We start from the raw sequence: 23,521 nt of genomic DNA, 5'->3' as shown, positions 1-23,521 counted from the left end.
ACGTGAAGACTGATCTTCAGTGTTTTTGGAATTGCAGTCTCTTACTACACGAAGAAGGACATTGACATGGTTTTTCAACCAATTAAATATATCATCTTGGATTCTAACAAGATTTAGAATCAGTTCACTCTCTTCAGCTGTTTACTTCCATTAATAGAGATAGACTCTTTCGAAGGGTGATCGGAACAACACATGTCAGTGTCTGTCTGTCTCTCCAGAACACTAGGTTCGTCTATATTTGAGATTGAAGAATCTTTCTCTTTAATATATACAGTCAAGACATAACTTTTATTTCTGGTGATGCGTTTTTTAAAAGATACCATTCTTGCCATAGAGTCAGATCGCTACAAACACAGACTTGTAAGGTCTTTAAACGTGTTTGCCTGCTTTGATACCAATTGAAAAAGCGGGGGTACAACAACCACACCCAATATTTTGATTAGCAATCTGTATGGACTAACTCCAATATACTTTCAAGAGAATCAAATAGACTCAATCATAATAAAGTATATAAAAGAGTTATATCTCTCTTTCTCGATTCAATTCTTACTCAAGCAAATAGAAATCTGCGAGTCTAATTGAATACAAGAGAAATCACTTGAACAGTACCAAAGACCAATATTCAAGGATCAATCAATTTCAATCAACAACCAAAGGTCGGATTTCCTAATTGATTGATTCAAGCGCACAACCTGTGATATTTCAATTATATAACAAAATATAATGCAGAAAAGAAATATCACAGACACCAGAAGTTTTGTTAACGAGGAAACCGTAAATGCAGAAAACCCTCGGGACCTAGTCCAGATTGAACACACACTGTATTAAGCCGCTACAGATACTTGCATACTACAAACTAACTTCGGTATGGACTTTAGTTGAACCCCAATCAATCTCACACTGATCCAAGGTACAGTTATGCTCATAAGTCTCTGATCCCAGCAGGATACTATGCATTTGATTCCCTTAGCTGATCTCACCCACAACTAAGAGTTGCTACTATCCAAAGTCGAAGACTTTAATAAACAAATATGTATTACACAGAAAAATCTACGGTAATAGATAAATCTGTCTTCCAAGGAAATACCTACGAGTTTTGTTCCGTCTTTTGATAAATCAAGGTGAACATGAACCAATTGATAAACCAGACTTATATTCCCGAAGAACAACTCAGTATTATTAATCACCTCACAATAATCTTAATCGACGCGGTGAAAGGAGATATTGTGGAATCACAAACGATGGGACGAAGATGTTTGTGATTACTTTTATATATTGCCTATCAGAGATATCAATCTCAAGCCAGTCGTTATGATTGTACTCAATATGATAGAATCACCAAGATCAGATCACACAACTACAAGAAAGTAGTATCGATTTGGCTTCACAATCCCAATGAAGTCTTCAAGTCGTTAACCTACAGGGTATCGGTAGAAACCTAAGGTTAAAGGAGAATCGACTCTAGCTTATACAACTAGTATCACACAGGAGGTGTGGGGATTAGGTTTCCCAGTTGCTAGAGTTCTCCCTTATATAGTCTTTCAAATCAGGGTTTGCAATCAATGTTATCTTAGTAACAAAGCATTCAATATTCACCATTAGATGAAAACCTGGTTAGATTCAAGCTAATATCTTACAACCCTTAGATCGAAAACTTAGCTTGTTACACACAAATGAAATGCACGATTTTAGGTTTGTGTAACCGTACCCAAACATGTACATTCGGTCGTTCAACAGTAGTTAACCAAATGGTTAGCTATATGAGCACTTTCATATCAACCATATTCTTCTTTACCATAACTAGTTTAACTGACTCAAATGAACTAGTTAGAGAGCTGTTCAATTGCTTAGATCTTATAGAAGTATATAAGACACAATTGAAGCAAAAACGATTTGCTTCACTCGAATCGATTCAGGAACTTTATAGCCACGGTTTGCAAACTTGCATTCCTTAGTTTATATAAGTATAAGTTCACGAATAATCGTTTTTAGAAAATAACCAACCTAAGTACACATACTAGGTACACGGACTTAAGTGCCCGGAATAAGTTTATAAATGGTTTACAAACTACAACATATTTTCTCGGGACGAGAACCTCCGACAGTTCACGGACTGGGTTCGCGGACTCTGTTTCGGTTTTCCTAATCAACAAAGTACGTATACTTTGGTTCAAGGAATAAGGACTTATACATATATGTTTTACCACATAATTCTTATATCCAACAATGGTTATATAATATAAACTCCCATTTCAATCATTGAAACATTCTTAGAGGACGTTATATAGTTGTTGTTCACAAACTATTTTTTGTCAAAGCCATTTTCAAGTAATTGAAACTTAACATGACTTTCTTCACTAGGTAAAGATGAACTTATCTAAAGGGAAATCTTACCAACACATATTTCGAGAAATAGATAAGCGTGATAAACTCGGCTCGAAATAGCAAATGTGTATAATCAAAGTCTATATAGCCGAACGACTTTTGTCTCAAGATAGGAGATAAAGTAGATATACTTTTGAGTGATAGATAAGTTCAAGTCTGCACATACCTTTTAGTCGATGAAGTTCCACCAGTTCCTCGAGTAGTTCTTCGTCTTGTATGATGATCGCCATGGATTTCTTAAGCTCAACTACACTTTCTATCCTAGTCCGAGACTTAGCTATAGTAGACTAGAAATCAAGACTTATAGTTATGATCACTAACATTGACAAACATTCTTGAGATAGAAACGCATTCGATTTCGACCGAGCAGTTCTCTAACAACTAACATCGACAAACATGCTTGAGATAGCAACGCACGCGAGTTCGACCGAGCAGTGCTCTAACAACGGCGAAGGATTCCTTAATCATCCCTTTCTTCTTATTGTCTTTATATATATCTTACAACCAAAACCCCATTTGTTATTTACTTTATCTTGCTATTTCAAATAACCTATCAATTACGTAGCTCTCCGTGGGAACGATTTCTTACTACCGCTATATTACCAGTTAATTAGTGGGAAATATATTTATTAATTTGTTGTGCCTACGACATCCCATCAGTAGGCTAGTGTCTGTAGCGGCTTAATACAATGTGTGTTCAATCTGGACTAGCTCCCGGGGTTTTTCTGCATTTGTGGTTTCCTCGTTAACAAACTTCTGGTGTTTGTTTTATTTCTTTTCCGCATTATATTTTGTTATATAATTGAAATATCACAGGTTGTGCGTTGAATCGATCAATTGGTAAATACAACCTTTGTTTGTTGCTTGATACTTGAACATTGGTCTTTGGTACCGTTCAAGTTAATTTCTCTTGTGTTCAACTAGACTCGCAGATTTCTATTTTCTTGAGTAAGTATTGAATCGAGAAATTGAGATATAACTCCTTGATACACTTTTTATAAGATTGAGTCTGACTGTCTAGTTGATTCTCTTAAAAGTATATTGGAGTTTGTCCATACAGATTGCTAAGCGAAATATTGGGTGTGGTTGTTAGACCATCGCTTTTCAAATTGGTATCAGAGAAGGAAAACACGTTTAAGACCTTATAAGTCTGTGTTTATATCAATCTGAGTCTGTGGACAGAATCTCATCTTTAGCATATACGCATACCAAAATGTCCTCCAAAGCTTTTAATTATGTCAAATGTCTTGGGATTTCCCCAAAGGATTACTCCTTAGCCGATTCTTCCGAATCCCGAGGAAATGAGACAATTGACACTATATCAAAAGATGAAATGGAGCTCACCAGAATCTCAAAAAAATCGACTGTGGCTATTGATTTTCATAATCATGCTCAGCTTATTGATGAATTTTAGAAGTCTCTTAGTCGATAACGGGAACTCTATTGTATAATTGAATCCTTCTCCAATAATATTGAAAAACTTGTTCAAGAAACTACTCTTTAGCGTGAAAAGATTTGTGTTCTTGAGAATGTTGTCAAAGAAGACTCAATTAGAGAAAACCGTTTGATCGAGACACATTCATCTGATCTAAACAGACTTCGTGTTGAGAAGGAGAAACTAGGTGCTTCCCTTATTCTAGACCAAGAACAGTGCAAATCCTTGAAAAAGGAAAACTCTGTTTTAATGAGAAATTCTTCTATACCAATGATCAGTTCTCAGACAGATTTACAGTACATGAAGAGATGTTCTCCCAAGGAAGTACCTTCTAAGAAGTGTATACATAACTTGCGATCCTCTAACAGGGATATGAAGTCAAAAAAGGCTCCTGTAAATGTTTCTCCTCCACGAACATGTTCCTTCTGTGGGAAAAAGAATAACTATGCTCTTCATTGTTTTACTAGGAAGAAACAATTTGCTAATCTCTATAATTTGCTTCTTTCTACTGTCAATGGAGTAAATCGTCTGACGACATATATAGTGAACTCGTGCCCGTAGAAAACCATAAATCTTATAAAAATGATCTCTTTTCAATAAATCATCACATGTTACGTTTTCCTCATTACGGCATAAACTCTTGTGTCACTAATGAAGACTTTCTCTGTGGTTATAAGAACAAGTCTGGTAAGTCTAGATCAAGAAAATGGAAATCCTCCAAATTCCCTATTCTGGAACTGATTTCTAGAGGTCCTAGACTCAGTCCTCAGAAAAATCCTTCAGATGGACTTTTGAAAGGGTTTATGACAAATTCCTCTGGAATACGTTATAATCGATGGAAAGAAGGGAATATACAATTAAAATGGTTAAACAACTTGTGCAATCCTTCTTCCATGTTTGGTAGTGAGATCACTTCTCACCACTTTATCTAACTCTAGGTAATCTCATCCTTGAATCTATCTTGAGAGGTACAAGGATGATGACTATGGGAGTCTCAAGATTTGTTGTACATTTTTGTGTGTTGCTTGATTTTTTCAATCAATCTGAGTTATGCAAGCCTGCTTCATGACTCAGGCTCTAATTTTAAGGATTACTGAGCAATATTGACAAACATTATGTTTTTCCCTCTTACTGGATTTTGTTTAAATCCATCTTTCTCTTGTGAGCGGTCCGTGAACGTCCATGTCCTACTCCTGTGAGTTCATAGGGTTTCCTTAATGAGAAGTATCTTCTCTTAATACATATACATCTTATATTGTATTAATCCATCCCTAAAAAAAAATTATATGGAGAACTCTGCAAAATCTCAGGAGATTGCGCGTCTTGATATGGAGGAAGACACTTAAGGATGTTATTCGATTCAAGAGCTGGTTCTAAATAAGATGCTTTCAAGGAAGAAACACAAATCCTGGATGGGTGAATCTGTCAAGGATTTAATTCTTTTTCAGAACGATTCAAAGGTCGAGTTTGCAAATATTCAATTGCAAATAAACCATCTCTTAGATGGTCAAGCCAGAATCCTTGCTAATCGAAATATTTTGATACGGAATCAAAAGAAGCTCATCATGGACTATGTCAATGCTAGACAACTTGATCGGGTTGTTGATTGTAAAGTTAGCATTCTAACTCACGAAGATGGTATGTCTACGGTCAAGAGAGTAAAGGAAATCAGTGATACCATCTATGATGGATTCATTGAAAGGTATGAGGTTCTCAATGAACTTTGATTTTATTTTGTCTAGGAAATCTTCTTATGAGAATTTCATTCTTTTGTTTTAGGAAGAATAATTAGAGTTTGGAATAGACATTATTGTGATTACACATAGCTATGTCCAACGTTTTTCATCTTCAATGTTTTTAGATTTATTTGCTTAAATTCTAAAGTTTGTTTGGAAGATGATTTTTTCAGTATTAATCTTTATGGTTTTATATATGGCAATTTGTTATGGGATATGTGTGTTTGCGTCCGTGAACTATGATTGTCCCATACGTGGTGAAAAGTTAAGCCCTTCATATGTCGATATGCAAGTATTGATAAAAGATTGAATGAATTTTTGAATTACAAAAGTTAAGCCTTTTATGTCATTATGCAAATATTTATAGAAGAAAGGATGAGCTTTTGTTTACAAAGATTATGTCTATTATATGTCATTGTGAAAATGGTGATGAGAAACAGAATGAATCTTTGTCTATTCCATAGTATTGATCCTCCCTGATCCATATTTCTTATGTATGTACTGTGAGGCTCCGTAAGTTTCTTATGTTAAGCATTTCCGATTAAATTAATCATGGGTTCTCTTGTGGTTAATTTAATTGAGTATTTTGGATACAAATTCATATTCTTATGTGATTTGTGTTGTCCAAAGAAATCCTTTTGTTCTTGTGAAAGTAAGGTCGCTCTTGTTGTTCTTTCGGGAATGACATTTTATGGGGGAGAGTTCTTAATTGAACTTGTGCTTAATTGCCAAATCTTTGTTGGGAGTGTGGATGTGGAATATTATAGGAGTTATCTTGTATCTTTATAAACTCCTTGATGAATGCATTTAGCTTCGGCTATATGATTGCATCTAAAAAGTTTATATGTACTTTCTTTTGGTCATGAAGTGTCTCTGTGGAGTTTCATGAGGATCCCACTAGTTTTCGTACCTTCGCCAATTTTATTGACAAAAAGGAGGAGAATTAATGTGCAGTTCACACTGCAAATACATATGGTTTTCAGATCATTATGTAAGGGGGAGTGGTTTCCATGTGAGATGGAGTATTGACTGATGGGGGAGTGATACATATCACCATAGTATTATTGTCGAAGTTAATGATATAATTGAACTTTGATGTTGTGTAATAATATTATGACACTGTGTAACAATGACTGAGAGCTTTTGTTTTCTCATTGTTATGGCTACGGATTTTCAACAATGATGATACTGAACTTACAAACTTTGGAATCATTGGAGTACTTGGAAGTGACGAAGATTTCGAGTAATGTTGAAGAACCAAGGAGATCATGCATGTGGAAGAGAAGTTGCAAAGTTTATTTATTTTGTATTCCATATGTATTGATAGTTTTGTCACTAAAATTGACAAATGGGGAGATTGTTAGAGCACTGCTTGGTCGAACTCGCAAGCGTTGCTATCTCAAACTTGTTTGTCAAGTTTAGTTGCCAAACCTATAATTCTTGATTTCTAATCTACTAATAGCTAAGTCTCGAACTAGGATAGAAAGTGTAGTTGAGCACTAGACTCCACGGTGTTCATCATGCAAAGAGGAAGAAATGCTCAAGGAACTTGTGGAACTTCATCGAAAAAAAGGTATGTGGAGACTTGAACATATCTATCTCTCAAAAGTCTACTTTATCTCCTATCTTGAGACAAAAATCGTATTGCTATATAGACTATGATTATACAAATGTACCATTTTGAGATGAGTTTATCTCGCTTATCTATTTCTCGAAATATGTGTTGGCAAGCTTTCACTTTGGCCAAGTTCATCTTTACTAGTGACGAAAGTCATATTAGTTTCAATCACTTGAAAATCGCTTTGACGAAAAATAGTTTGTGAACAACAACTATATAACGTTCTCTAAGAATGTTTCAATGATTGAAATGAGAGTTTAGAATACATAACCATGGTTGGATATAAACATTGTGAGACAACTCATATGTGTGTAAGTCCAATATCCTTGAACCACATTGCTGCTCAGGATAACTAGAACTAAAGTCCGCGTACCAGTACGCGTACTGTCGGAAGTTCACATCCCGCGAATTTCTGCTGTAGTTTGTGAACTGAAAACAAACTTAATCCGGGTACTTAAGTCCGCGTACCAGTATGCGTACTTAAGCAATTTATTTTCTAAAAATAGTTTAATTCGTGAACTAAGACATTTATATTTTAAGGAATGCAACCTTTAAAAACCGTGGATATAATGTTCATGAATCGATTCGAGTGAATCAAAACTGTTTTTGTTTAGATTGTGTTAGAGCATTGCTCCGTTGAACCCACCAAGCGTTGGTATGTCAAGTTTGGTTGTCATATTTTAGTGAGTCAATACTCATGTTAAGAGTCGCTTGATTATGTACTAGAGTTAAACTTCGTATAGGTTAGCTTGAAAGCATTAGGATATGAGATATTACAAGTATTGCGAAGTCTTGAAGATGTGAAGAAGCAAGGAGCTACAACAACAACAACAATCATCCTTCCACTTGAGGTTAGTGATATTTGACTTGAATTGTTTCATTCCCTAACGTATCTTTCAAGTCATGAATATTGAAAACATAACTGCGAAGCATATATGAACTCTAGATAGACATAGTATTAAGGAATACAATACGAGATTTATTGCTTAACCATTAAAATTTGTAGATAAGACATCACCATAATCATTTGAATACTATTCTGATTATGTATGGGTATGAGGTGAGGATTTCATCCTAGGGAACAATGTTTACATGTGTTCTAAGGAAGTAAGTTCATAAATGTTTGTGAACCGAAAAGGAAATTTCCAGGAGTTATTGATTTTTTTATTCATTGCATATCTTATGAACAACCAATATGTGAGATAGAGTATAACCGCTCACAACTTGTTGTGTTCTTGGTAGAACTATTCACAAAGTCATGACTTTTGTATTGGTATAACTTTTATTAGTAAAACCAATCTTAAGTAATAACCTGTGGTATGATCGGATTATGTATGCCTTGGGGAAAGGGAACCGATCCTAGTAAGGGAAAGGGAACCGATCCTTGTAAGGGGTGCAATACATCAAGAGAAACCGATCCTTGTATGGGGTGCATCAAGGTTTATAGCAGAAAGGGGAACCGATCCTATGGACATGTGCAACACATATAAGTTAGATACCATATATATGTGGGGAACCGATCCTAGTACCTAGTCAACCGAATCTTTGGGAAGCGAGTGTGACTATGCGTAGTACTCACATAGAGGTAGAACCGTAAGCCCATGATTGTGATTGAATGTTGGTTTGATCAATCACATAGTTCTTGAAAGTCATATGAACCAATTCTAAACTTGTTTGGAAGTGTGGCAAATCGGTTTCAAGGTTGTAAGTGTGAAAGAGAACTTAAAAAGTAAAGATGTCGACAAACTTTGAACACGTGCTGTGAATGTTTATTTCTATAATTGTTCAAAGATATTCCTTAACGGCTAAGGGAAGAGAACCCAGGATCGAAACATAAGTAAGTTAAGAATCTTTTAATTAAGGTTATTAATTTCACTTTGTAGGGAAATTAAAGAATTAGTAATGTGCATTTACTAATTAGATTTTCCGAGAGATTTCAATTGTTATTTTTGGACAGAGCATTTCCAGGAATTATGGAAACCGAATTTTTGCTTTAATGAATATCTTGAGAATATTTTCGGTTTTGTAAATTCCATGGTGTAGAAACTTCCTTGTCTATAAATACACGAAGTTTGCCTTTCTAGCAAACTAATCCTCGTAACAACAGACTTCCTCTTTTGTCTTTATTACTGGTGTAGCCGCCTATCGGAGAGGAGAGTAATATAATTAGGTGAAATATCTTACAGCCGCTCGTTTTAAAATCTTCTTTGGGATTGAGAAGCTCTAGCGCGACCCGTTGGTGGGAAAATAGATAATTGCGGTTTATCTTTGTTTTTGATTGATTTAATTGACTAACGGTGGTTGAAATCTGATTGCACCTAGTTTGTTTATTCTTGAGAATCTTCTCCTCTGATAGAAGATTCACTCAAACTAGTTCAGATTTTCGACAGGGATCTTTAGACTGTTGTTAGTTCTAAAGACGATCTTGTGATAATCCATTGTTAACAGACTCCATTCTGTGCATGATTGATCACAAGAGATTCAAGTGATTGTGTGCAGGTTTTTATTGAAGATTTAAGAAAATTTGAAGACAAAGAAGATATTGAAGATATGACTTGGGTTTTATAATCTTTGGTATGCACAATACTTGTTTGGGTAAAATAGGATCCAATTAATAATCGGTTTATCCTTGTGGTAGATTTGATTGATTAATTGAGTAGATCGGCATCAACACGGTTCTTCGGATTAAAGGTGTTGTTGGCTTAATCTTAATCGATTACCTTTGGGTGATTGAATATAAGATAGATCTAGACTCGACGAAGGAGTTTATGTTAAGATAAACGAAAGAGCCTTTGTCCGACTCATATCACTTGGTTGAATGGAGTTGATACCAAACAGATTTCTTGTTCCTTTACTGTTTGGAATACGAACCAAATGGATTGTTCCAAGTACGTGACTTATTCGTAAGTCGGAGGCGTGGGAATACAGACGGAACTAGGTGAACTATATGGTTAGTTACTTGGTCTCAACTATACGAAGTTAAGTGTAATTTTGTGTAGGGGCTTAATCCTGAGAGTATTCAATTCTGGACTAGGTCCCTGGGTTTTTCTGCATTTGCGGTTTCCTCATTAACAAAATCTTGCTGTGTCATTTACTTTTATTTTCCGTATTATAATTGTTTTGTTATAATTAAAGTAAATTCCACAAACGTTAATTCCTATTTACTTGATAAGCAATCCTATTATGTTTGGTTAAGTCTGAACCTTTGTATCAAGTTGTTGATGGTGGTTTTTAGCTTAGGTTTAAAATCGTATAACCGCACATCTGACATGACGTCACTAAGACCATCAGCGCATTTATTGAATCAATCAGCATGCCTACGTAAGAATTACCAGGGTACCTTTTTTTTTTTTTACATGTGTCATGTTCCACGGAAGAACCCTTAGCATTGACCAACATCATCTATGCCAAGCCCTAATTCTCATGATACATGTGCCAATGGAAAACCATTCCATCCACGCCTCCGCGCCAATGCATGCCAACCATGCCAGCCGCACCACATGTGCTAATTGCATGCCGTGCCAGCCACATCTCCGCGCCAAGGCATGCCACCCATGCCAGCCACACCACCGTGCCAATGGCAAACCATGCCAGCCACGTCTCCGCGCCAAGGCATCCCAACCATGCCATCCGTACCACATGTGCCAATGGAATGTCGTGCCAGCCACATCTCCGCGCCAAGGCATGCCAACCATGCCAGACGCACCACCGTGCCAATGGAAAACCATGCCATCCACGTCTCCGCGCCAAGGCATGCCAACCATGCCAGGCGCACCATATGTGTCAATGGCATGTCGCGCAAGCCACATCTCCGCGCCAAGGCATGCCAACCATGCCAGCCGCACCACATGTGCCAATGGCATGACGCACAAGCCACATCTCCGCGCCAAGGCATGCCAACCATGCCAGCCGCACCACCGTTCCAATGGAAAACCATGCCATCCACGTCTCCGCGTCAAAGCATGCCAACCATGCCAGCCGCACCACATGTGCCAATGGCATGTCGTGCCAGCCGCATCTCCACGCCGAAGAATGCCGACCATGCCAGCCGTCCCAACATGCCCTGCACGACGCTGGCTGCCAAAATGAAGGGTTGCAATAATCAACGGCTTCCCTTCCTTCTGAGATGCGAATCTCAGCCACACAAATTCTCCAACCAAAGCATGGAAACTTGCGTCCCAAAGCCAAACATCACGTTTTGTACAAAACCCTAATTTTGGCCGTGCCTAACACATACCAAAGCCATGCACGACGCTGGCTGCCAAAAGGAAGGGTTGCAATAATCAACGACTGCCCTTCCTTCTGAGATGCAAATATCAGCCACACAAGTTCTCCACCCAACGCATGGCAACTTGCGACCAAAATCCTAACATCACGGTTTGTACCAAACCCTAACACATGCCAAAGCCATGCACGACGCTGGCTGCCAAAACGAAGGGTTGCAATAATCAACGGCTACCCTTCCATCTGAGATTTAGATCTCAACCGTCCAAGTTCGCCACGCCAAGGCATGCCAACCATGCCACATGTGTCAATGGCATGTCGTGCCAGCCACACCTCCACGCCAAGGCATGCCAACCATGCCACATGTGCCAATGGCATGTCGTGCCAGCCACACCTCCACGCCAAGGCATGCCAACCATTCCACATGTGCCAATGGCATGCCGTTCCAGCCACACATCCATGCCAAGGCATGCCAACCATGACACATGTGCCAATGGCATGCCGTTCCAGCCACACCTCCATGCCTAGGCATGAAAACCATGAAACATGTGCCAATGGCATGCCGTGCCAGCCACACCTCCACGCCAAGGCATGCCCACCATGCCACATGTGACAATGGCATGTCGTGCCAGCCACTCCTCCACGCCAAGACATGCCAACCATGCCACATGCGCCAATGGAATGTCGTGCCAGCCACACCTCCACGCCAAGGCATGCCAACCATGCCACATGTGCCAATTGCATGCCGTGCCAGCCACATCTCCACGCCAAGGCATGCCAACCATGCCATATGTGCCAATGACATGCCGTGCCAGCCACATCTCCACGCCAAGGCATTCCAACCATGCCACATGTGCCAGTGGCATGTCGTGCCTGCCGCATCTCCGCGACAAGACATGCCAACCATGCCAGCCTTTCCTTCATGACGTTGGCTGCCAAAACAAAGGGTTGCAACAATCGACGACCACCTTTCCATCTAAGATGCAGATCTTAGCCGTCCATGGTTACCATCTAACGCATGGCCACCTTTAGACCGACGCCAAGCCCAAATTTTGGTAGCGCCCAAACAATGCCAAAACCCTAGTTTTCTGGCCGCACCTAAACTATGCCAAAATCCTAGCTTGGCCATGCCTAACCATGTTAAAGCCATGCCGACCACGCTTTCATGCCGCTGGCTACAAAACAACCCTTCCTCTCAAGATGCAAAATATCGACCGTCGAGGGTCACCACCGAGCCGGCAAGTCTCCCAAGCTCAACTTGTCAAACAGCAGCAACATGCTTCATGTTTTCCACAAAAACACTCGAGACATCAACACATGTCATAAACTGGGGGATGCTCATTGGGGTATTGGTTTGGCGGTTTACAGCGTGCGGCGTACACTACGCCCGTTACAATACAGTTTCATAAGGATTAGGCGGTTAGTAAATACAGGGAGTAATGGTGAAACGCTTTCTTTCATTATGGAACATCAATTCCAGGCTTTACCGGTTACCACCTCCTCCCATTTACTCATCCGTTTTCCATTTCTTACGAGACCAGAGTACGTTTCACTTTGACTTGTATAAATAGGTATTACATATTTCCACCGAACAACAAGTTCTGTTCAGGAGAATACAACACTCAGAAAATATTTGCTAGCTTCCCATCTGTTAGATTTCCACTTTCTGATACAAGTCAAAACAACTATTCTGGTCTCAACACTCTCTTTGCTTCCCTCCCCAAAATCAACCCTTCTCCTTCACTTTGTGAACGAAGCAAGTCTGGAACGGCCATTTCTTGGTTTAGGACGGACTTGTACAGATTGATCTCTCGAATCTAAAGTACTCCCGTGCAGTACATTGTTTAGGGTTTAGACTTGTTTCTCACCCACATCACACGAAATTACCGAAACTAGCAGAAACTGTTTTCACCCTCAAACACAAGTAAACATACTTCGTTGTTGTATTGTCTCAATCTCGTATCCATAGACGATCACACAAAGTGTGAACCGATTAGTTGTATTGTCTCGACTCAATCCATAGACAATCACTTTCGGAGAAAGGACTTATAGGTAGGAAAAGGTTTAGCTTGAGGTATATTTGGGTACCCTCACTTTTTCAGATTATGTCTTGTATACTTCTATGAGAACTAAGCAATTGAACAACTCTCTAACTAGTTCATTTGAGTCATTTGAACTAGTTGTGGTAAAGAAGAATAAGGTTGATATGAAAGTGCTGATATGGCTAACCTATGGTTAACTACTGTTGAACAACGACTTGTACACGTTTAGGTACGATTACTCAAACCTAAATGAAGTTATATTTCATGTGTGTATAAAAAGCTAAGATTCGATCTAACGGTTGAAAGATATTAGCTTGAATCTAATCAGATTTTCATCTAACGGTGAATATTGAATGCTTTGTTACCAAGGTAGCATTGATTTCAAACCCTGGTTTGAAGACTATATAAAGGAGAATTCTAGCAACTGGGAAACCTAATTCCCACACCTCCTGTATGATACTAGTTGTATAAGCTAGAGTCAATTTTCCTTTAACCTTAGGTTTCTATCGATACCCTGTAGGTTAATGACTTGAAGACTTCATTGGGATTTTGAAGCCAGACCGATACTATTTTCTTGTAGTTGTGTGATCTGATCTTGCTAATTCTATCGTATTGAGTACAATCGTAACGATTGGATTGAGATTGATATCTCCGATAGGCAAGATAGAAAAGTAGTCACAAACATCTTCGTCTCATCATTTGTGATTCCACAATATCTTGTTTCGCTAGTCGATTAAGATTATTGTGAGGTGATTGATGATTCTATGTTGTTCTTCGGGAATATAAGTCCGGGTTATCGATTGGTTCCTGTTCACCTTGATTTATCAAAAGACGGAACAAAACTCGTAGGTATTTCTATGGGAGACAGATTTATCTATTCCTGTAGACTTTTCTGTGTGATAGAGATTTGTTTATTAAATTCTTCGACTTTGGTTCGTAGCAACTCTTAGTTGTGGGGTGAGATCAGCTAAGGGAATCAAGAGCGTAGTATCCTGCTGGGATCAGAGATCTAAGGATCACAATTGTACCTTGGATCAGTGTGAGATTGATTGGGGTTCAACTACAATCCATACCGAAGTTAGTTTGTAGTAGGCTAGTGTCTGTAGCGGCTTAATACAGTGTGTATTCAATCTGGACTAGGTCCCGGGGGTTTTCTGCATTTGCGGTTTCCTCGTTAAAAAATTTTCTGGTGTCTGTGTTATTTGTTTTCCGCATTATATTTTGTTATATAATTGAAATATCACAGGTTGTGCGTTGAATCGATCAATTGGTAAATCCAACTTTTGGTTGTTGATTGAATTGATTGATACTTGAACATTGGTCTTTGCTACCGTTCAAATTAATTTCTCTTGTGTTCAATTAGACTCGCAGATTTCTATTTGCTTGAGTAAGTATTGAATCGAGAAATTGAGATATAACTCCTTGATATACTTTTTTATAAGATTGAGTCTGACTGTCTAGTTGATTCTCTTAAAAGTATATTGGAGTTTGTCCATACAGATTGCTAAGCAAAATATTAGGTTTGGTTGTTAGACCCCCGCTTTTTCAGCCTTGATTAACATGCCTTTGTAATGATATGCCATATACTTATTGAATATGACCATATAATTTATTTACGGAGTTTAACCGATGGATTGTATTACCAAAGTAAGCATTCGTAAAGGGTTGGGTTCGTGGATAATAAATAGTTGTTGCTTTCCGAGCTAATTTGGTGTTAAAAAAACAATAAAAAAACAACAACACCATTTAGTAAAATAATTAGCTCTTATATTTTTCTATGAAGGTGGTTTGGTGCCCAAAGATATCATGCCGTATGAATATTTAAGGATACCGGATGGATGAAATCCATAATTAGGGTCATATATTGGATAAACATTATGTATAATTCCTCCCAAAGGAAGAATTTTGATGTCTCAGTTTATCCACCTTCGGTGCATATTATGAATGTGACCTAAATGGTATATGAAGTTTACCGATTACATTGTGCTGCCAAAGTAGCCAACTGAAAGGGATAAACTTTCTTAAGAATTATGGTGACAAAGTCGCTTGCATATCCTAATTACAGAAATTGATGACTTGTCCAAAGACTTCATTGATTGAAGTAATTAGGTGACGTGTTCTCTCCTAATTAAAGTAATTTGGTATCCAAAGGTGTCAAGCTTATGCCATGGAGATTACATGACAAGCTGATATTTATTTTGCCATCGTATTGGTTGCATTTAATTGTTCTGCACGTAATGTTGGAATATTAGTTGTATGTTGATGATCTAAACCGCATCGAGTTCGACCAATTATTTGAGTTGTTAAAGTAGCCCTTCAAGAACAATGAACTCAGTAAGAGATGTGGTTAATTAACGACGTTGTCAATTGCATATTCTAATTAATTATGGTATTAGTGATTTGTCCAAATACATCACTATGTGAAGTAATTATTGTATGTTTTCCTCATGGCCTTGACAACCAGACATGTTAAGACCTTTTAGTTTTGAGGATGTATGGTACATTGACAACTAAAGATAATAGGTTGACTATAGAAATGAATGTTTTGTACGTCGGAATTTCATCCTAAAGGAGAAGATTAAGTGGTATGATTTGTTTTGAAAATTTATGTTGTATGTTTGATGCTTATTCATTCCTTCTTTGGATGTTAATTGTTCATCGCATCATAATATCGTTATCTCTTTACTCGTGGTGATTTATGAATTTCGTGCAACTGATTAGTTTTAGTTAGCGCACTAAAGGTCACCTCCTAACATGAAATATGATAAGAGTGGGAGGATGCATAATCATATTGAGCGATATTGTGGTAACTTAGTCACGTTATAGATGTAGTGGAAGCGTGATGTTTCCTTGTTATTTTCAGTTGATGCAAATCTCTGTTTTGAACCATATAACGTTTTTGGATCGAGAGAAAGCAAGATTTAGGCGACAAGGAAATATATTTGCAAATATTGCGATTGCATAATTTCTTGAGATTTTTAAGATAATTGTTAGGGAATTTCAGTAATGTGAATATCATCATATTTATCAATGGCTTTCACATTTTAGTTACACTTGTTTGATAATTAGCTACACGCAATAAACATGGATAGTAGTGTTTATTACTGGGGCTTGAATTCCTATCAGATGGGAAGGTGAAAGTAGTAAGTTTGGATGAAATAATGAATATCTTTTAAATATGGCGAGTTAAAGATAAAATTCTCGTCCTATAGCCGAATTCCCTGAATTTTTGTATTGTGTGAAGTGCACAATGCTCGAGGTACATAATTGTTTCTGTTAAGTGTAATTTTGCTATGTGTTGGACATAGTTAATACCTGCCTTTTATATTGTGGGTGAAAATTTATAAATTCGTTGCAGACATCATAAACTTAGTTTCCGTAAGTTTATCTCAAGAACCTTATCTTTTTGAGAGTATATGGAAACCTAGTTTAGGATGATTACGTTGAGCACGGAATCTAGAGTTTTCCACCTACATGAAAGAATTGTATTAATAAAGACTACTAATACAAGGGGTATGTGTATATGATTGTCCTGATTAGAGTACAAAGCTATTTGAAATTAGAGACACTTGCTAATGGTTAATCTAGTGGGAGTTGTAAACTATGAAATATAATTTTACTATTTGATATGATCCAAGGTATGAAGAACTACAATCAGTTGAACCACTCGGATTACATAAAGTAAATAAGATTTGAGGTTTCTTCTGATAATGTAGTATGTCTTCATAAAGTGTTGATTATTGGATCAAACAAGTGTCCGGCTTGAATTTAATGATTACTGAGTTTAATGACTCATAACTGTCTGAAGTTTCATCAAACAAAAGTAGGAACAATAATGTTAGTTAGGAATTTTGCGATAAAGGGACTGCAAAGGTTTCTATGAATGGAAAATTGATTTTTAGCATGTCATCCTGAGGGATCGGTATATGGACTTCTAAAGACCCATTTTAGTAGTAACCTTCAGATTTAAGAAATTCTTTCTCGATAAAGTTATAAATATGAAGATCAGTGGGAGTAAGTACTTATATACTATTTTGTATGTTGATGACATGCTAGTCACCATTTCTTTTGGAAATCTTGGTGTTTTGTTTAAACCAATAAAATCCTCTTTAAAGAACTTATAAATGAATGAGGTGAATCTTGCATATATGGAGTGAATAAAATTCCAGTAAAGAAAAGTTCAAAGATTTATTGCATGGACAGTTGCTCTGCTAGTGTTGAAATTACACATAAGTATATGTCAGTCATGCATAATGAATGTCTAGAAATCTCAATTAAATGCTAGGAACACCTTATGCTTCTGCTCTTGAGAATTTTCATGTATAATTTGTTTTACATGAAATTACGGAGTTCTGTAATAGGATTCTTGGTTGTTGCCAAAGTAATCCAAGAATATAACTATTGCAGAACAGTAAAGTAAATGTATGTACCTTCATATAATTGATTCTTTGAAGGCGTGGTAAATTGTTTAGACTCATTTTAAGCTCATGATTCATGGAGTCATTTCAGGTTATGTCTTCATGCTAATGTGTTGAGCTGTATTTTAATGAATCATAAATAATTTTGGATCGCTTCAATAGTTTTGAAATCTGAATATGTGGTATTTGATGACACCACAATTTAAGGTTGTGAAACTTTATCTCAAGACTTGGATTACGTGGACATTATAGCCAAGTGCTTGAGTATTTATTGTGCACAACAATATCTTTCTCTTAAGCAATAAATGGTGAAACCTTGTATGCTAATAAACATATGAAGATAAAGTTTCCCATTGTACAAAATGAGAATCAGAGATAATGTGTTGATGTGGGAAATACAAGTGTAAAACTTGTATGTGTGTATCCATCAATAAAACGGGGGTCGCCACTTGATGCCTTGAAGAATAAATTGCATCGTAATGTATTGTCCGTTTATGACAATTGAGGTATGGATGAAGTATTGATTTCCACAACACCTTTTGAGATCTCATGTAATGTGTTGTTTCTGCCTTTCCTGTTATTCCATATGTGCACACATTTGTTGATGGAATAAATTATTACAAGAATCTTTGGTTATCAAAACTGATGGTATTAAGGCTCTTATGGTGTCTAGCCTTATGAACAGAAAGAACTTATGTTTTCATTGTTTTGTAATGTATTGATGTTGTAGTACATGGAAGGGAGTATGTCGTCAAATGATGTATGACCGCCATGACTTGCATTAGTGCATTGCTAAACAATGAAATTATGACTTATTAAAATGGAGTAAACTCTCATTTAAGGTTGCGCGCATATTTGTTTCGCATCAAACCCCTGATGAATGTATTAGTTTTGTATGATCAGTCATATGAGCTAAGTGGTAGAATGTTGGATTTGTGGCCCACATGCCCATAACCATTTGGGTTTGATCCGTAGAGCAGTATCCATTTGGCTTAACTAGAATCTTCATCAATGGCGGAAAAATAGTGTGAATGCTCTTCAAAGAAGATTCAAGAATGTCAGGCTATGAAAATATAGTTTAATCTCAAGTTTTCTTTGATGGGAAGAAAGTTGTAACTATATACAGCCACTTGAGGTGTTAACCTATTCCTTACCATGAAGAGAGTTGCTAGAACAACCATCACCAAGACTAGCAAGTAGAAAGTATGGTGAGAGGAATAAATTTTATCCTAAACATAAACTCCATCAAGTCCCTGCTATTTTCAGTTGAAAGAGATATAAAGGAATGAACTTTGATTGATATTCACTGCTGAACCAGGTACGTACATGAAATTTGTTTCCTATATTATCATCTAGTAACAAGCTTGAATAATCCTAGATCCTATAATCATGTTTTGTATGGTTTGCTTTATCATGATTATGAACTGAATTGCTAACGAGAGCTAACCTCTTTATTGATGTTGATATATCTAGGAGCAAGAAAGATGAATAAAAGGGAAAACTGTTTACAAAGCACGATACAACTGGAGATCGTCTAGAAGATAAACCCGATGCTGTAACCGAAGGGTAGTGGATGGATCTCGTGAAATTTTGGGAAACTAATGAACACCACAAGGTTAGTTCACACATTCGATATGTATGGGCTTAATTTATGGTAATACATCCATGTATAATTAATTCTTCCTTGTATATACGTAAGAAATTTTCCGAACAAAATGTCAAGAGTAGAAGCTCCCAACAAGCAAAGCACACAATGGTCAGGAAAAACTACGCTCGATGCAAAGCTAAAATGGTTGATAAATAAGTTGGTCTTCACGACCACTATTCCCTTTGCAACTTTAAAGTTTCTCAAGGTTTATTGTCTGGTGTATACTAGTAGAGAGGAGTTAAGTAAGGACACATGAACCTCTGAAAATTAGAAATTTGATGTTTGTAACTGTACTTAGGCATTTCTTTCTTTTCGCATGTTTTAGCACTTGTTGATCATCCAGATGGCTTAACTACACATTGCAAAACTTTGTCAAGAATTAAAATGTCATATGCTAATAGACATGCGAGTATCTTTTCCTTGATTTTCAATTTATAGAGTTCGGAAAATCTCAAACAAACATTTGAAATAACTGTTAAGTGGTCATAATTGTTGGTATGCTAGTATGATATTTACCCTCTACGTGTTGGTATTATATTTCATATTTTTCTTATAGCTCTATCTTCCATTTGACATGATGATTCTCTGCCATTTCTTGATGTTCTTTTTCCTTGGTGGTATTTGTTTTGATATGTTTAGAAGGAACGTGAGACCTAGGAGTGGACGGCTGGGATGAATTTAGCATGGAATAGGTATAGTTTGAAGTTTAAAGTTTGTTTACTTAAGGATTGCGTAAATCTTTTCTTATATAAAAGTTGGATTCAACATACTTTATAACATATATTTGTTCTAATTCAATTTTTGTGAAATGATTTTATTATACCAATTTTACTGTGCAAAATCCTTGTTTATGAAGACGTTATTGCACATAAAGCTGTTACAGTATATGCTTCTTGTTGTACTCACTTTGAAATAAGAAAGTGTGGCAAAAATACTTCTTGAATAAACTTTTTTTTAAAAATCAATCTGTTTTAGCCTCACCAGTTGTGTGGCAACAAATTTTCTTAGATAAAATAAAATCAAAAATAAAAAAATACTGTAATTAGATTTGAAAAATGCCTTTTTTCCTTAGGTTAATGTCTCACCATTTGGTGTGGCATAAACCTATCTGTTGCTACAGTACATTTAAGGTGTGCCAATAACTTCTTGTCGCACGGTTTCTTGCTACAGGGTGTGGCAAAAAAGTTTTTATGCGGCAAAAGGCTTTTGCCATACAAAACATGGGTTCCCGCCGCAAGAACGACGCGTTCCAATACACCAATTTTCTTGCAGTTAAATCTTTTATATAGTTAAGTACGCGGACCTTTGGTTTATCCATAATAATTGTGCAAGAGAAAAACAAAAACTCTATATACAATCATATCAAAGGGTTTTTATTGTTAACCTTCTTAGTAATTGTATTAGGTTTTATCCAAACAGGTTTCCAATTGAAAACGCTGGTGGTGTACTTGGTACCCTCTCATTTTCAACTTCTTCTTACTTACTCCTGCATAAGGATTTTACTTTCAAACTTTGGTCCTATTTTATTAGCTCGATAAAGATTAAGCATCTACATGCATCTTTAATAGCTTTATAAGTAGATTCCTGGGTTTTTGGAAGTCTAAAAAGGATAAGATGCAAAATGTTGGCCTTTGCTTTCATATGCAATAATGTAAGGAGATATGAAAACAAAGGAATTTGAGGGCTCATGATGGAAAAAATAATCAGTTTAAAAACTCATATTGCTCATAAATAAAACTCTTATTCTTTGGCATTCTTTGCTTAGTCTATGAAAAATCGGCATTCTCGACAAGAAAAAAGCATGCCTACTAAGTACTTTCAGAATTCAGTCCATGAAAAGTTGGCATGCTCGACTGAAACAAAGCACGCCGATCAAACTTAGTCGGCATGCTTGACTGAAACAAAATATGCCGACCAAACATTGGTTTTTCATGCCGGTGTCACTGTAGTACAGTGGTAAAGTCATTGGGTAATGATACCAATGACCTGAGTTCGAAACTCGCCAACATCAAATTCTTTACTGATCAAAAATAAATAAATATTGGTTTATCGCATCTACAGTCGTCATGGTCAAAAATGCAACACCCTGACGATTGTCTATTAGTGATCATGTTATTTTTACAAACCATGGCGACCAATAACAAAGTTCGACATATGGAAAACTTGTTTTCTGGGAGTTATTAAACGTCATGGTTTTGCTTTTCAAAACGTGACGACTATTCATACTACATCACTAGTCGTCAAGATTTAGGGATGAAGACCATTGCGACCCTGTGAATGTTACTTTCAGAAATAAAAATTTTTGAAAAGTTGTCATACTATTCATCCTACAATCGATTGAAATTAAATATGAAAAGTCGTTTTGGTAGGTGAAGACATACCATGACGACCGTATAACTGCATTTCAACAAATTCGATTTTTTCGACCTAATATGCCATTCAAACAAAAAAATAAAGTACTAGATAGATTTTGAAAGAGTTAATCGACAATAAAAATTTCTGATCAACGATTTGTTTTCATTTGAAAACGATGAGATATAAAGAAGGAGTAAGGAATTGATCATTAGATTGATGGTGAAAGAGAAGGAAAAGAGTAAATGAAATTAATATTAGCAATGGGTTAGATTTAATTAGAATTTGAAAATATAGTTTTGCAAGTTTAACCTTTTTTTCACCCTTTTGCCTTGCTTCAGGTCCACTTAAATTCCTGTATACCCTGACTAGATGACCGCGCAGCGGTGGGGGACGACGAAGAACAAAACTGCGACAAAACTGATATTTTTAGCTACATCGCCCAGTTTTTAAAGATTGGCCGTTTATCAAATAGACTTCAAAGTGTTTCAACTGTTAAAAAACTCATCCGACATCCATGGCACTCTACCCTGGATAAAATAAATCCGCATCTCATCTCTCTGGTCTCCTAAGACCTGTATCGATACTCTTCGCAGTCCCCTTAATTCCTTCAGAGTAAAAGGATTTTCACTACGATTGGCTCTGCGAAAGAACAAAAGAGGGTAACACCTAAATATTGGGGGAAATAATCATTGCAAAGAATAATGGCATAACAAAATCAGTAGCCAACCTGATTAAACTATGGAAAATCCCTAGTAGAAGCTAATCAAAGTACATATCATGTAAAATAAATTAAATTGGAATGTCCCATCAATTTCAACTCTTTAGTGTAAGGAAGTACATTGACTAATCAAAACCCGTAAATAAGCAATTATTATACGGACCCATTACTAAAAAACCGAACCCACTAAATAAAATGCCTTTAGAATCCTTAAACTATAATCAATTTCAAAGAAAATCACTAAGGCATTTTATCAAACACAAAAGGAGCATTATACAAAACAGTGAGTGTTTCAAATTAGGCTAGATAAACTTCTGCAAACATAAAATTAATATTAATAATCATGAGTTCATGAGTCATGGTTATTACATTGATAACTTTTGGAAACAACTATACATGAAACTCTCCATAGTTGTAGAAAATTTTAGTTAAACAAAAACGAAAAAGTTTGATACGAAGCAGTTCAAAAGATGAAACCATACTGTTGAAGTTCAATGTTGTCCAATTGATGGTAGCCTTAAATATAGAAGGAAGAAAAGCAAAGAATTTTCAAGGAAATCAAATTGTACACAATGTTGCTTTCCAGCCGAGTAAACAAACGAGTCTTGTTAAGAATCGGTGGGGTGTGTGCAAGGGTGGGTGGAAATAATAACTTTATGACTATCGTCTTCTCTATTATTCTTCTCACCATGGACCATCGTCTTCTCTATTCTTCTTCGTTCGTTCTATGTAACAAAAGTTCAACAATTGAAATTGGTTAATGAATTTTGTACGTCAATGATAGACACATTTTTGTGATCGAATTGTCCTCAATTTTCAGTATTGTTGGTACTCGATTTTCTACTTATTATGGTGTTTTATGTGTTTGTAGGTATTTTTGGAAAATAAACATTTTTGGAAAATTCGGCTCGAAAAGTTGGTATAGGCACCCGGAGGACACGT

The sequence above is a fragment of the Papaver somniferum genome, chromosome 6 (assembly GCF_003573695.1).
Source record: "Papaver somniferum cultivar HN1 chromosome 6, ASM357369v1, whole genome shotgun sequence".
NCBI classification, from domain to species: domain Eukaryota; kingdom Viridiplantae; phylum Streptophyta; class Magnoliopsida; order Ranunculales; family Papaveraceae; genus Papaver; species Papaver somniferum.
Note: the sequence above shows the minus strand (reverse complement) of the source record.